Here is a 15,865-nt window from a genome sequence, read left to right on the forward strand (position 1 = left end):
CCCTTTCCTCCCTTTCTCCTTTTGCAAGAAGATAGAACCCTCCATTTTTCTTTCAAGGAAAACAAGAGAAAGAGCCAGAACTGCAGGGGAGGAAAGGAGGAAAGGCAAGCTTGAGGAAACACAATGCCTATGAACTTTGAAAGGGACGGAAAAGTCCTCTCCCCAGCAGGTTGGATATCTTTTTCTCTCTCCTCCCTTGGAGGAGACTTTCCTCATGGCTTTGAACTGGGTTTTCTGAGTGCACACTTCTATATAATCCAGTTCAAAGCAGATAATGTGATTATCTGCCTTGATATTCTGGGTTATATGACTGTGTGCCATATAACCCAAGATATCAAGGCGCACAAGAGAAGGAAGAGAGGGGGTTTTTTAGATGAAGGAAAGGAGACCAGCATAAAGAGAAAGCCCCCCCCCCCCCCCGGCGAACAGCAGCCATTCGAAGAGGAATGCGATCCCCCTTACTCTCCGTTTTGATGGCAGGAAAGGTGGGCATGGAGGTGGGGAGGAAGACAAGGCAGGAGGGGGAAGGAATGGTGGCACCACTTCTTCCCTTATGGATAGAGAGAGAGAGAGACCTACAGAGAGAGAGGGAGGGAGGGAGGGAGGAACAGCCGCTTGCCCTTCTTCCTGCCTGGCTTCCCTAACGCACCGCTTCTCCTTCCACTGCCCGCACTTTCCCCAAGAAAGGGGAAGAGGAGGAAGAAGAATCCTCTTTCCCCTGCGAGCAGAGAGCCGGTGCTATGCTTTTGGCTATGGGGAGTAGCCACAACCTCCCGCCGGATGCGGCAGCGCGCACCAACAAAAAGTTGGCTTTAGGGCACTTGGAGGCTCCTCAAGTGCGCCCCCCAAGTGTTGGCGCTCCAGGCAAATGACTAGATTGCCTTACGGGTGAACCGTCTCTGTCTCCACCCCATGTCTACAATTTCTTCTTTCATTTAATTCATTTCCCATGGACACTGCTGTCATCACTCTTGCTGCATTTGCTTCCTGTAGCTACTTAATTTCTCAGTTATTTCATTCACCAACACTGCTGTCTTCTCTCTCTCTCATTCATTCTTCTCCATTTAGAACAATTGTTGTGGCCATTGTTTTTATTTTTCCCTCCTTCAGCAGTAAACGTCTTCCCTTCTGGCCCTATACTTCTTGCCCTCTAAGGGCTGAAGCTACAGCACGTCTGCAAAAAACTACTCTTTCAGCTGCTCTCAAGGAGCTCCAACTTAGGACTTCACTCCACGCGATTAGTAAAGCACTGCAAATCATAGTTTTGTAATTTAGCATCACAGCATTCCATTTGGAATTATTAAATTATTACACATTTTCTGCTGTTACACTTTCTTTACAAATTATCATTTGTCTTCCCACCACACATGAGAGAGATTTCTCCTCCCATTGTTCCCTTCCCCATTTTATTTTTCTTATCAGTGTTATCATAATATATTATGGGGGGAAATGATTTTATTTGCACGTTGAAACATATCTCCCCAGGGAGATTAGGCAGGCCCCTACCCTACTTTCTTTCAGGAAGAGCCTGAAAACTTGGCTATTCCAGAAGGCCTTCGTTGACTGATCCTTGTGGGATCATGTTATTTACCTATTAAGCAGTAGACCCTCTGGATTGTTTTTAGGATTCATTCAGCACTTTAAGTATTACACCTGCTGTATAATTATCCCTCCCTGATAACTTGATATTGCTTTGCACCTTGGCCTGGATCTTTTGACCCAAATCGGGATTTTAATATTATTGTGTATATTGACTTTTATGACTGTTTTTAATCATGTTGAAGTTTTACTGCTCGGTTTAATGTTTTATCTGATTTGTGCTGTACATGGCCCCATGTAAGCCGCCCCGAGTCCCTCCCGGGAGATGGGGCGGGATATAAGAATAAAATTATTATTATATTATATTACTTTTAAGCAATAGGGAAATGTGGTAATAATCCTGGGGATGAGGATATAACATTTTTACTTTATAAGTTGAGATACCTCTCAAGTGAAAAAGTCACTCTATGGAATTGCATATTTTAAAAAGTTGAGAGAACAACATAAATAAATTACCATTCCTCCCTCCTTGGTCCCAAAAGGGTTATGGAGGAAGAAAGGAATAAATACTGCCCATCTCAGCTCCTCCCCCTAGCATGACATCATCGTACTGTTTACAAGCAAACAAGAGGGATTCCCTTCACATGTGAAATTTGACATTTTTGTCCGTCTCTATGCTGGGAATTGATAGAAACTTATGAAACGGGTGTGTGTTGCGTGATGGGCTCCATTGGTAGCAGTTTCTAACGTGTGTAGAAACATGAAGTTAACTGCATGTGAAGAATACTATCTAATTGGGTAAGCCAGAGTGTTTGCTAGAAGATGCTCTAAAACCTCGACTTAAGGAGTCCTTTGTGATATCTAGGAGCTACTGGTTTCCCCAATGCCTGAAAAATAAGTAAAAACTATACTTATTGCAGGAAGGGAAGCATGGAATATAATGAGAAAATAATTCTACCATAAACAAGAGATAAAAGAAATGGAAAGGAAAATCAAAGTGTTTAATTTTTAAGTGATTTAGGTAAGTAGAAATAAATGTAATCCTAATAATTCTATTCATGTTATGAATATATCACAGCTTTCTGTTTTTAAATGTACCAATGTTTATCAATGCTATGGAAACATCGCTCGAAGGTTTTCAACCCCCCCCCCCCGTTGATCTTTGTCACTTCCATATTGCTCTGTCTGGTATAGCAAAGTTCACTGCTTGGATTTTTTCTTCCACTAATACTCTGTAGTATGTATATTGGATTCATGAGCTGACATGTAGGGACAAAAAACATTAGAATGTGTGTACTTGACACTTCTTATAATATGGTTGTATTTTCTGTATCTCATTGGCTGAAGGATACAATCACATTTCGTTAAAATGTGTAAATTGACTTTCTGTTTAGACATCATTCTAATGAATTCTTACTCAAACTGATGTCAGTAGAGATCATACAAAGGCAACAGGAAGGACTGAAAATAAATAGAGCAAATATTTTGCAGTCATCACTAGGATTCTTTTCCCTTGTGTTCTGTATTTATGAAAGCATGCTAGTAACCTTTTTTATTAAAATATTTGTATTGTTTCCTATTATGAGTTCTCGGCAGCATATAATTCAAACTATGTAAAAAGTTTAAACCAATTCCAAATTGAAACAACACAATAATTTAAATATTAAATAAATCAACAGATTAAATTATTTAAAGCAGTTAATACCCTGCACATGTGATCTTAAAAAATAAATAAAAACAAACCCTAAAGCCACATTTTCACTTGACAATTAAAAGAGAACAATGTTGGTGCCAAATAGATCTCCTTTTTATAAAAGGGGCACTATAGTATATAATAACTTTTTCTATATCTCTGCATGTTGGATTTTTCAACTGGGATACGAACCAGGGCCCCACTATCAGATCTCAGTTCTTGATCAGAGTATCCAAAACTCCAAAATCCAAAATATTCCAAAACCTAAAACTGTCCACATTTATGGCTTGAGGTAGTGACATCTTTGGGTTGCTGTGAGTTTTCCAAGCTGAGGAACATTTTTGGTCGCAAACATATACGGGAAAGGTGTTCTTTTAAGTTTTGAGTTCTAAAGACATTAGTCTGTGAATTAAATCACCAAAACCTTGAATTCAGACTAGAAGCAAATTGGCAGCTAGTGCATCTCGTTTATGTCTTCTCTGTATGACAATCTTGTGAGCAATCTTGCTCTTCATTTTTTTCAAGCTATAGGTTCCCAGTCATTTTCAAGGGAAGTCCTACATGGAGTGTATTGCAGTAGTCTAGTTAGGTACTAGTACATGGACTATGATCCATACCCATCCACAGCTAGTGCACTAGGCACATTCCAAGGCACAGAGTTCATTTGAGCCTCCCATGACATAGGTGGATCTAGGAATGTTTCTTAGCTAAACACCTCCTTTTTTCAAGAGAGAGCAACCAAGGTAGGTTGTTTATGCAATTCCACTGCCAGTTCACAGAGCCTGCATTTTATCAATATTCATTCTCAGTTTTTGGCCCTCATCCAGTCCATTACAGTATCCAGGCACTGATCCAACACCTGTATAGCCTCAGCTGACTCTGACTACAACAAGAAGTAGAGCTGGGTGTTGTGAGCATTTTGATGGCAACCTCAAACCCCCTTATAATCTCATCCAACAACTCTGCATAGATTTTAAATGGTGATCAATTAATTTGAGCATATATATTCTTCACACATTTGGAAGTATTACTTTAAAATCTCTTCATCAAGATATTTTAGACTCTACTCTAGATATTACACTTTCTTATCAAATCATTACTCAAAACTTCAGACCCGAACTGGTCTGCAACAAACAATATTAAACATTATGGCAAACAAGACATAATCCTGCAGCAGACCACAGCTCAAAGGCCACGGGGCTGAAGAAGTATCCCCCAATGCTATTCCCTGAAACCAGCTCTGTGATACAATGCCCCTTGCTTCTATCCGATGAAGTTGGTGAAATAAGTTCAGCCCCCGGTGGTGCAATGGGTTAAACCCTTATGCTGACCCTTAAAGGTTGGCTTGCTGACCTGAAAGTTCCCAGTTCAAATCCAATCCGGGGAGAGCACGGATGAGCTCCCTCTGTCAGCTCCAGCTCCATGCAGGGACATGAGAGAAGCCTCCCACAAGGATGGTAAAACATTAACCATCCGAGCATCCCCTGAGCAACATCCTTGTAAATGACCAATTCTCTCACACCAGAAGCAACTTGCAGTTTCTCAAGTCGCTCCTGACACACACACACACACACACACACACACAAATTTAATAACTGGCTTCAAAAACCACTGATAGAACCAGGAAGTTCTACAGGAAGTTCAAAATCATCTTTCACCTGGAGCAGATAACCAATCAGAGTGAATTAGTTGACTTCAGTATTGCACCTTGGCCTGAAACTGTACTGAAATGTATGCAGATATTCCAGTTACTAATTTAAATAGTACCACATATTTTCAAAATGGATGAAATATGTGAAATGTCAAAGGAAACTCACTGGTGTACTTATTTACATACCTTTCTTGTTGGGTAAAAAGGTATGTATGAATTTTGGCTTATTGTGAGTAAATACAAAGGCACAGCTGACTAATTATAATTGGACACTCAAATTTCGAGACTCAATTACATTCATGTGCAGTGGTTAATGCCTATTGATTTACAGCTCAATTCTATGGATTGGTTTAATTTTATTTATTCGGGCTGTTTTCTTAAGTGTGCTGCATTACACACAGTAGCTGGGAATCAATGTAACCAAAACAGAACTTTGTTCCTGGGGAAAAGATCAGGACAGATTGTCAGTGTCCTGTTATTCAGGCATTTGTATGCTTCAAGACAGAAGCTGTTTTGACTTTGAGCCCAACTTTTTCTAAAGATTTGATTTCTTATTCTAGTAGTTGGTCTTTCCTGTGAGGATGCACTCTCTATTTATATTTAAAAGTGTTTTAATTTCATTTTATATGGAATTTCTTCTAACCCCACTCCCCTCCTTTGCAAGTGATAGATGCTTCTTATTCAGCTATTCAACATTTTATTTAACTTATTTCAGATGTTAAACAACTGGCACTTTTGAAATATTTTAAAACTTGTTCGAGAATTCTGCACAAAAATTATATAAACTATGTTCTTTCCTTCGAACACAAACATGTAGGTGTTTTGGACTTCAACTCACAGAAGCCCCAGCTAAATGTTGGTCAACAATCAGAGATTATGGAAGCTGAAGTCCAAAACATCTGGAGGACCAAAATATGGGAACCAAATCTGTCAAAGCCTGAAAATAATGTCTTAAAATAAAGGTCCATCATCTATACATCATCCAGAACAGAGAAGAGTGCTTTGTTAAAATACTCATCGGAATGACCATACACACTCCTTTTAGATATTCATACTAAATGTTCCAAGTTCTCTAAAGGAGCCTGGTACGTGAGGACATTTTGTTTGTTTTATATATGTACCCTTATTCCTTCTCTGATGTTGTCCTACTTGAGCTGGAGGTAATGGCCACATGGTTTAGAGCTATGTGGTCTAGAAATGTTTAGAACTATGTGTACCATGTGGCCTAGCTTTCCCAACACATACTAAGCTATCTTGCAATGTTCAGATATAGGGCCAGATCTGATTAAGCCTCTGTCATCCAATTATTTCAGTTGTTTCTCTCACCTCCTCCTTTCCCCCTTGGCCTCAGTTTGCTTCCATTGATGTAAACTGAGTTCAAAACAAAAGAAGTTTGCACTTGATTAATTTGATGATGGTGAGAGAGGTCAGAATTTTCCCCTTAGCTTCAGTGATCTTCCTTTCCAATAAATTTTTAACTAGACTCTGATGTTGCCTGACCATACGTGTTTCAGTTCATCAATAAATGTTTGAAGATATGTGCAGTCTAACTGTGTGTGTTTGCATATGTGTGCAACTTCAAGACTTACATGCAAGTCAAATGTTAACAAGAGGAAAATGCTTAGTTTGAAGCAGTAAGTCCTTTCCCTCATTTAAAGTTCTGTCGCATCCTGATTGACACATATCCAGGAAATGCAGACCCCACAGCAACAATAAGGAGGATTTTCCATAGTTTTTGAAGGGAACCGGGAAGTAGGAAGGGTAGGAAGGCACTGCCATCCTACCCCTCTGGGCTGTCTGAGCCCAGAAAGAGTGGGTTGGCTGTGAGGATGTGGTTTGGGATTGTGTATGGCACTCCAAGATGGCAGTCCCCATTGCCAAAACACTAGCAAATGTCTAGATCTTTACCCTGGGTTAAAGTGTTTTGGCTTGTGTGTATTGTGAGAATGCACTAGGCTAATATGTTTCCTATACTGCGTTTATGGCAATGTAGATGCAGCTTAAATTCCTCATAGCTGTGGTAAGGCATAGAAAAAGTGTCTTTATTCTTATCTATCAGCCTGATAGTATCAGGTAATGATAAAGAAAGAGTATATCAAAACACATTTTGCTTGTACAGAACATACGTATCAACATTAATTTATTCCAAGTTAATTCAGACATTGAAATTTATATGTTCCCCTTGTTACTATTGGCTTGCACAAAATATTTGTAACAATATCTTGAAATATATTTTTATCTTATGAAGTACAGTAGTTGTGTATCTCGTTTGGTGATATGAGTCAGGTAATGCTTGGATAAGTGATTTATAGTAGCATATTTGTCCAGTAAGCTGACGTTATTTATAGATGTTTTGTTAGGTTTATGTGATTTCTATATACAGTGAAACTTCTACTTAAAAACACCCCAACTTAAGAGCATTTTAAGTTAAGAGCTCTCAATTGGCACCAATTTTACTTTGACATAAGAGCAGCATTTTGAGTTAAGACCTCACGACAGAAGGAGTGCTAGCACGAGAAATAGCAGGGCTTTAGTATTTCAAGGGAGCAGCCTCCATGCCTCCCATCTCATACTCTTGTCCACTTTGGAAGATGGCTGTATGCTTTGTTCTTGTCTGCTTTGAAGAACTTTGGGTTAGTTGATTTTGTGTGGTTTTTATTCCTGGTATGTTTGGCTTCATGAAGAGAGAGGGGGAGAGAGCAGGAGTTGGAGGGAGGCTGGAACAAGTACAGTATGAAGAAAATGATGCTTCTGTCTCTTTACTTTGTGCTTCCTTGCCACAACTTTGTGCTTCTACCATTTTAAAGTCAATCTTTCTTTTGTTGTTGTTCCATGTGAATGTGCAGGTTTTTCCTTGCTGTTATACTGGCCAAAACACATTTTATTGCCTCAAATGTGCATCCTTGCCACAACTTTGATCTTTCTTTTTTATTGTTCCACTTGAATGTGTTTTTATACATTATACATTATTTACAAAGTACACTTTCTGACTTTAAAACATGTAACAAAATAGAAGGGGGGTGGGGGTTGAATGGCCAGAACAGATTAATAGCATTTCAAGGGAAAAATTCACTTTGAGATAAATTCACAAACATTGTTTGTGCTGTTGCTTTTTTATTTCCTTTGTGTTGATGGTGGTTGCATTTGCTTTCACCTTTTTCTTCTGAGTCAAATAATTGAGATAGTGTTGTAGTCAAAACTATGTAATTCAATGAAATCCATGTTTATTTTCAGGATTTTTTTTCCAGCCTTCAGTTTTAGCCCCTAGAGACTAGACATTTAATATCTATTTGTCTTGCAATTATTTGAAGACTTGATATTCCATTTTATACTCTCTTTTGTTGATGGTTTTTGAACAGATGCTGAATGCCCACTAATCTGGGATGCTTTAACTCTTCTTGTATTAACAGAAATTGTACTTTGGGGTAGTTTTCAACTTTATAATCCTCTAACCACAATACTAGATATCATGTTTATTCTGTATTTGACAACCAAACTCTTGTGTAGAACATCAAAAACAAACCAATATCATATTCAAACGTAATTAAGATCAAATAGTTGTATTGGTTAAAAAATATGCAAAAATTGTATAAGATACTAATAAATATCAATACCTCTCATTTTCCAAAGAGGAGAAAGAACTAATTCTTTAATAAAGATTCAATGAAACATTTTTCAGTCCTTAATGAGCCTTTGGGAAAAGTGATCTACAAAAATGTTCATCTCTTGCAGTTTAAGACACCAAGATTTACTATGTGTGTTGTACAAAAAAATCACCCATTCATGATATAACCTCAAATAAATGACAAACTCCTGTGGTGAGGCATACTCCAGAATACCTATAAAATAATGAAGCAATCATATAAGGATGTCCTACCAATTATAACAAAAAATGACTGCAAAGTCTGACATTTCATAGAATTGAAAGACTTTGTTAGGGATGAGGTCTTGATTATCTGAATTATGACATGCTGTTGTGTAGGTCTGTAGAATACATTAAATTAATTTGCAGTCAGTGGGTGTTCTTTTTCAGCACAAGTGCACATTTGCATGATTTGAAATTGCTGGTATCATTATATAAAATTGCCCAAGATGTATTTTCAATAGACTAGTTACGTCAGTGGCTTACTTTTGATGAGTCACGATCTAATTATTGAAAGTATATTCCATATGACTACAACCAAAATATAAGGTGATTTTGAGGAACAGTAAAAAAAAGGTAGAGCAGAAGATGACTTGTGTGGCTTTTGTAATGCATATATGCATAAAATGAATATTACATTCAGTTGCAACCTATACACACAGGAGGAAGAATGAACACAGAGTAATGATAGAAAAATGTAAAAACATCACTTATGCACACACACAATGAAAAACTGGTCATTAAACATTAGCCCAAGACATCTCAGTAATGCACTTCAAAACTGTATAGAACAGGCATGGGCAAACTTTCTTGGCTTGGGGTTGTATTATGAGCCCGGCCGGAAGGGGGGGCATTTGCATGGTATGTGGGGCAGGCCTGCGAGGGGTAGGGCAGGGCCAAGATCATGCTCAGTTTGTCCTCCTAGCATAAAGACATGTGTATTCCTTGAGCTGTCCTTCCAGCATAAGGATGGGGCTGTTTGCACCATTCTTGCACCATACTGGGATGAGAGTGAGACACGTGGTGGCTGAGAGCACTCCAGAGAGCTCTCAGATGCTGTGTGCCTTCATTCCCTGTCTTTTTTTGGTATAAAGATGTGACCATCGTGTCCTTATGCCAAGAGGACAGGGAAATTGAGGAGGGCCTGAGGTAAGTGCCCAGGGGGCTGCATCCGGCCCACAGGCCTAAGTTTGCCCATGCCTCCCATAGAAGGGGCTACCCCAAAATACCTATTGAAGGAGAGAGCTCTCAGCTGCCTGCCAGAAAGTGAACAGTTTTGTTATCAGTGTTATTCCTTTTCTTTGTCCACAAAGCTATCTACATTCCCTATCTATGAATTCTAACATTTACAAGGGAAATGAACAGAAATTGGCAATAGAAAAGACTGCTCTGTTATAACAGCACTGAAATCTGCTGTTTCTCAATTTTTCATTCTGCATAAAGACCTGGCATGAAACTCATTTATTGCTTCTGTAGCACTGTAATTGCCACTATGCAGCTGGCTATATATCATTTTTAAATAATTGTTCCCATCTTACCAAATCTTTCAGCCTTACTTTAGTGGTGCAGATATGACATTTCATGACTCTATAAAGAACATAAGAATGGTTTGACCCACATAGCAAATTATTTTTCAGCCTGACGTTCTGTTTATTTTAGTGTAAATTAGTTTTAACAATGAGCATTCCTCCCACACAAACACAAGCTTACTGAAGTGGTAGTAATTTCTAGGATTTACAACTCAACCAGCTATTATTTCAGTTTATTCATCACCAGCATCATCTTCATCAGCATCTTTATGAAACATTTCTTACATACATGAAAGTAATGAAACTGCCTACCCAGGAAGTATTTCCTTCTCCCTGATTTAACTTGTTATGCCTGCTATATTGGCATCATGTAGACATATCCGTTGGGCTCTAGGAATAAAAAGAATTCTTAAATTAAAAAAATGCTCTAGCAAAGTAGAATTTATTCGCTTATATTTGAATAATCTAAACATAAAATGGAAAGAAACCATAAGTACAATCCAGTTCAACCTCCTGCCACGCAGGAATCCATAATCTTCAACATTTCTGCTGAAACAATTAAATTGACTTCAACTCATGGTGGCACTATGAATGAGAGACTTCCAAGCTACCCTGTTATTAATAGCTCTGCTTAGCTGTTTCAGATTCCAGACCATGGTTTCCTTGATTAAGTCAGTCCACTGTAATGCAGTCTTTCTCTTTTCTGATTACCTACAGCCATATTGGCCATTGTAAACTTTTCCCATATGTCACGATATGTCCAAAGTACAATAGCCTCAATTAAGGAAAATAAATAAACCCAGTATAAAAGAATCTGTCTGTCTTCTTCATTGTTCTGAATAATAGAATCATAACAGTTGGAAGAGACCACATGGACCATCTAGTCCAAGCCCCTACCATGCAGGAAAAGCCCATTCCAGGAGCTCTGACAGATGGCCACCCAGCCTCTGTTTAAAAGAGAGTTCTGTTGCTGAACAGCTCTTACAGTCAGGAAGTTCTTCCTAATGTTCAGATGGAATCTACACAAATGAAATATGGCATAGTTTCCAGGGAGCACTGGGACTGTACATTTCTGAGTGATTTAAAAGAAATGTATTAAAATCAGTCTGTAATCTTCAGTAACTAGGTTCCATGTCATCTCTAACCAGCAAATACCCAGCTGAAGGCAGGTCTGAGATGCTCAGTTTTCCATCTTTACAGGCTCCACACAGTACTTTTGTTCTACGGTGTTCCAAACTTATCAAACAGTTCAAAAAGAGAAATATTTGGTCCTGATGTCTGGTAAAGGCAGGTGGGAAACGGCAATAACAGAGAAAGAAGGGGCCCAGTGATTGTGGTGGTGTTGGGAAAACTGAAGATTTTCTCTTCTGTGAAAAGTTGGTTCTTCTACTGATTTTAATATACATGCAAGGTTTTACATAGAGAAGGGAGACCAGGCTTGGATCTTTATGGAGCAATTTGGGAGGTGTTGGACAAGATACAGGGAGTTTTAGTGCAGCTAATATACTTCTTGCAGCTCTTTACCCCAAGGGCACAATACTATGGAACAAATGAAATAATGTAAACTACAGGAGTTCCTAAAGTGCTTTGAAACTTCCTTTCAGAAGCTTGAGGATAGATTTGAGCCAAATACTTGACACATGTCAGAAAACCATTTTTGTTGAAATGAAGAGGGAAAAGAAAGTAGGTACAGTCTGAAATGATTGCTAGATCTGATTTACAGTAAATGGCTATTCATTCCAAATCCTGCAATGCAGCAGTGATAAAACATCTGCAGTGTGAAATCCTGCCATTTAATGAAACTCTACAGCCCTTACTAATTTGCTTATTTAGTTTATATTCTTCCTTTCCACTTGCATTACTCTTGTCTTATAGAAGCATCATCTTCAGGTAAACGTCATCACTAGGAGTTGGAGAAGAAGGGTTTATTCCCTCCTTCATATATATTGAAACCCCAGTCTAATTTTATTCCACTTTGCATCTACCTACTATAAAAATAGTCAAATTTGCATATTAATTGCAATTAATACTAACTTGGTTTTGGCTCTTAGGGCATTTTTGGGGCAATTAAAGAATTTCTACTGTCTGATGCATTTTTTAAAATGCTGACATCTAGGCCAACTTAGATGCTTACAAATGAGAGTTTTAAATTTAAATGCATTTGAACATTTTGCCTACCCAAAAATTCACAACTTTGCAAACTGTTAGTTTAAACTGTCAAGTTTAGCTGTTGTAGCCTCCAGGCCTGTGCAATCAATGAAAAAAAGTTTTAATACTCATTAATAAATTGGGGGGGGGGGGGAGCAAATAATTTCTAAAGTGGTTCTAAAATATCGTAAGGGTCTGTATTGTAACTATAACAATATAACAAAATTTCCATTAGTTTTCTGTTATGTAATTGCGCAAGTGGAGAAGCTTCTGGGGCTCCTTTCTTCCTCATTTTCAGAACTTTTGGGATTAAACTTGCTACAATTGTAGAACACATTTATCACTGTGATCTCACCAAGTTTCACACATCGCCATTTTTGGGAAATTTAAAAGGTTTTTTTTTATAACTAACATTTTAAAAAAACTTACAAGAGCTATCTCCTTGAATTTCTATTTTCAATAACACAACATAATCAGGATATCATTCCACCCAAGTTTCAGAAAGATTTGCACATCCACTGATTTTAGGTAATTTTAACCAACATAAACTTAACTGTAGCATTTCACTGGAAGACCCAGTCCAATCCCCTTCTGCCAGGCAGGAAAAGCACAGTCAAAGCACCCCCAACAGATGCCCACCCAGCCTTTAAAATAATAATAATAATAATAATAATAATAATAATAATAATAATAGGAAAGCTACTAAGTAAATGTAGGAGTTACTGCCTCTCAACTTAGTTTACCTCACAGGATTGATTCAGCTCCCAACAATCTTCTTTTAGCTTGAAATCCCTTTAGAGAATGAACACCAAAACTTTCAGGGACGAATTCTGGGAAATGTAGTTTGGGAAGTTGAGGACCCCTGTGGCAGAGAATTCAAAAGGCCCCGTCCTAAACTACATTTCTCAGAATTCTGCTAGCTTCCCAAGTTAAAGCCTCAATGTAAGTGTGGTCTTTGACTGTCTCTCTCTTTGCGCCAACCATGTGCCAGAGAAGAATCTTTCTTGCCTGACCATCCAGCCAGGCATCCCTCCCACCCCTTTGGGGAAAGACAGACTTCTCACTCCACTCTGGCCTTGTCATCCTCCTCAGGGCCCTTTGGGGGAACCAAACCTAGCCCTTCTGGGGAGAAGCAGTGCTCGTGACAGACCTGAAGCCATTTACGAGATTTACACAGCTTTCCCAAAAAATCATAGGTCAGTGTTTTGAATCTTAAATTTTTTTTTGCGTGGCTGCCCTTTGCATTTCTTAACATTGCATCATATGTACGAATCTTATGAAACAGATACGATAATCGAGGCACAAATGAAATTTTGCACAGCCCTAGTAGCCACCCTTCACCAGCTTTCATTTCCCTGCAATAGTGTTGCAGTCAGGAGGAAATCTTCCAATCAGGAGTTTTTAAAAAAACACTGCAGTAAATTTGGATGGTAAAAAATAAGAAAGAAAAACTTGGCTTAACTTACAAAGCTATTAAGTTAATTGACATACTGGGCCAAATAGAGATGAATTTAGCCCGGTCCTTTGGGAGGTGTCACTTTTTGCAAAATAACGGGCGCCTTCAAACCTGATAGGGAGTTAATAGCAGGTACTTAAGGTTTTGGCAGAGGCTTTTGCTTAGCAAGAGATTTTGCTGACACTGGCCCAGATCCAGAAAGCATGGTTCCCAGATTTGAGTACCATAGGCTTGCAGGCGACTAAAGGAAAAATGCCAAATTTATATAAATGTGACCAGGGCTGTTAAACTGCAGAATTGCTTGGCACACTGCTTCCAATGAAGGGTTTTAATATCTGAGTCTGATATTAAGTTGAGTTGCAATAAGGATGCAATTCTTCATTTTTTAAGAATCCAACAGCTAATTTTAATAACCCCCCTGCACCATGACCATGCTAAGTCTTTTTAAGACTGCACAATTCAGCGTTTGTTATGCATATATATCACATATGGTTGGGGTGTTGTGTGGTTTCAGGGCTGTATGGCCATGTTCTAGCAGCATTTTCTCCTGACATTTCTTTTGTGGCTGGCATCTTGAGAGGATCTGATGGAGTATACAGTATATATATCCCCGTGAAATGTACAGGGTGGGAGAAAAGAACCAATGTCTGTTAAACAGGTGTAAATGGTGCAATTAGCAAGCTAGATTTGTGTGTGTTGAGTGAGATACACCCATTAGCATGTGAGTAACCATGGGATAACATAGTCAATTAGTGAAGGCATATGCATAGAAGTAGCCTGGCTTTTGTTTCCTTTGAATTGTTTACTGCCTGGAGATATCTTTTGTCTGAGTGGTGTTCACTAGCCCTTGAGTACTTCCTGCCTGGAGACCTTCTGTGTCTGGCTGGTGTTCATTACTCTGTCTTGATTCTAGTGTTTTTCAATACTGGTAGCCAAATTTTGTTCATTCTCGTGGTTTCTTTCTTTCTGTTGAATTCTCCATGTGCTTGTGGATTTCAATGGCTTCTCTGTGTAGTCTGACATGATGGTTGTCAGAGTGGTCCAAATTTTTGTTTTCTCAAATATTGTGTGCCTATGTTGGTTTCTTCTATAGCTGACTTCTTTGGTTGATTTAGTCTGCAGTGTCTTTCATGTTCTTTGATTCATGTCTGGGCGCTGTGTTTGGTAGTCTCTATGTAGACTTGTCAACAACTGCATGGTATATGGTAGACTCCTGCAGTGGTTATATCCTTTGCTGAACATAGCATTTGTTGAATTTTCTTAGTGGGTCTGTAAATTGTTTGTAGTAGTTATATTTCTTCATCAGTTTCCCTATACAATCAGTGGGTTTTTGTTTTTGTTTTTTTGTGTCAGGAGCTACTTGAGAAACTGCAAGTCACTTCTGGAGTGAGAGAATTGGCTATCTGCAAGGATGTTGCCCAGGGGATGCCCGGATGTTTCGATGTTTTTACCACCCTTATGGCTTCTCTCATGTCCCCGCATGGAGCTGGAGCTGATAGAGGGAGCTCATCCACGCTCTCCCCGGGTTGGATTTGAACCCGGTTCAATCAGTGGTTCCCTTGATTTATGGTAAGAACATTTGCCTTCGAGGTGGCTCTTTATCTTTATTTCTGTGGCCTGTTCTTGGTTTTGTAGCTCTTCTCATGTCTGTAATAGAATAACCATTAGCCTGTAGAGCCCAGTTTATCTATCAAAGCTTTAGTTGTACTCCTTTTTGTCCTGAATGATGATTGGAATTTTAATGTAGATATCTATCCATGTACATAGGTATGCTGTGTGGCCCAATTGTTGGTTTGGTTTGCAGATGACTAAAACATTGCAAATGGTAGTTTTTCTTCATTTTATTTCTTTCATATTGGATATTGTTGATATGGTCCAGAAACTTGTTTAGTTCTTCTTCTCCATGGCTCCAAATTGTGTACGTATCATCCACATAATGGAACCATACAGTGGGCTTTTTTGTTGCTGTTTCCAGGGCTTGTTTTTCAAAATGTTCTATATAAAAATTTGCTATTATCGAGCTAAGGAGGCTTCCCATGGCTACCCCATCTTTCTGGTCATAGAATTTGTTGTCCCACTGGAGGTAGCTTGTAGTAAGGCAATCCTGAAACAGGGCTGTGATGTCTTTTGGGAAATTCCAGTTAATGAGCACAATGGTGTCTGCTATGTGGACCTTGGTGAATAGGGAAACCACTTCAAAGCTGGT

General features: G+C 38.8%; 1 protein-coding gene across 2 annotated transcripts in view; it reads left to right on the forward strand.

The window, feature by feature from the left end:
- Positions 1–17: 17 nt before the first annotated feature.
- Positions 18–15,865, forward strand: part of chodl (chondrolectin) — a 161,664-nt gene continuing 145,816 nt past the window's right edge. Inside the window, exons 1-2 of one of the 2 annotated variants that reach the window (XM_062975018.1) lie at positions 28–169; positions 15,013–15,228. The gene's annotated coding sequence lies outside the window, so the exon portion shown is untranslated. Of the gene's footprint in view, positions 170–15,012; positions 15,229–15,865 lie in introns of both variants that reach the window. The other variant, XM_008107641.3, reaches the window with a different exon arrangement.

This window comes from Anolis carolinensis, chromosome 3 (assembly GCF_035594765.1).
Source record: "Anolis carolinensis isolate JA03-04 chromosome 3, rAnoCar3.1.pri, whole genome shotgun sequence".
Lineage (NCBI taxonomy): Eukaryota > Metazoa > Chordata > Lepidosauria > Squamata > Dactyloidae > Anolis > Anolis carolinensis.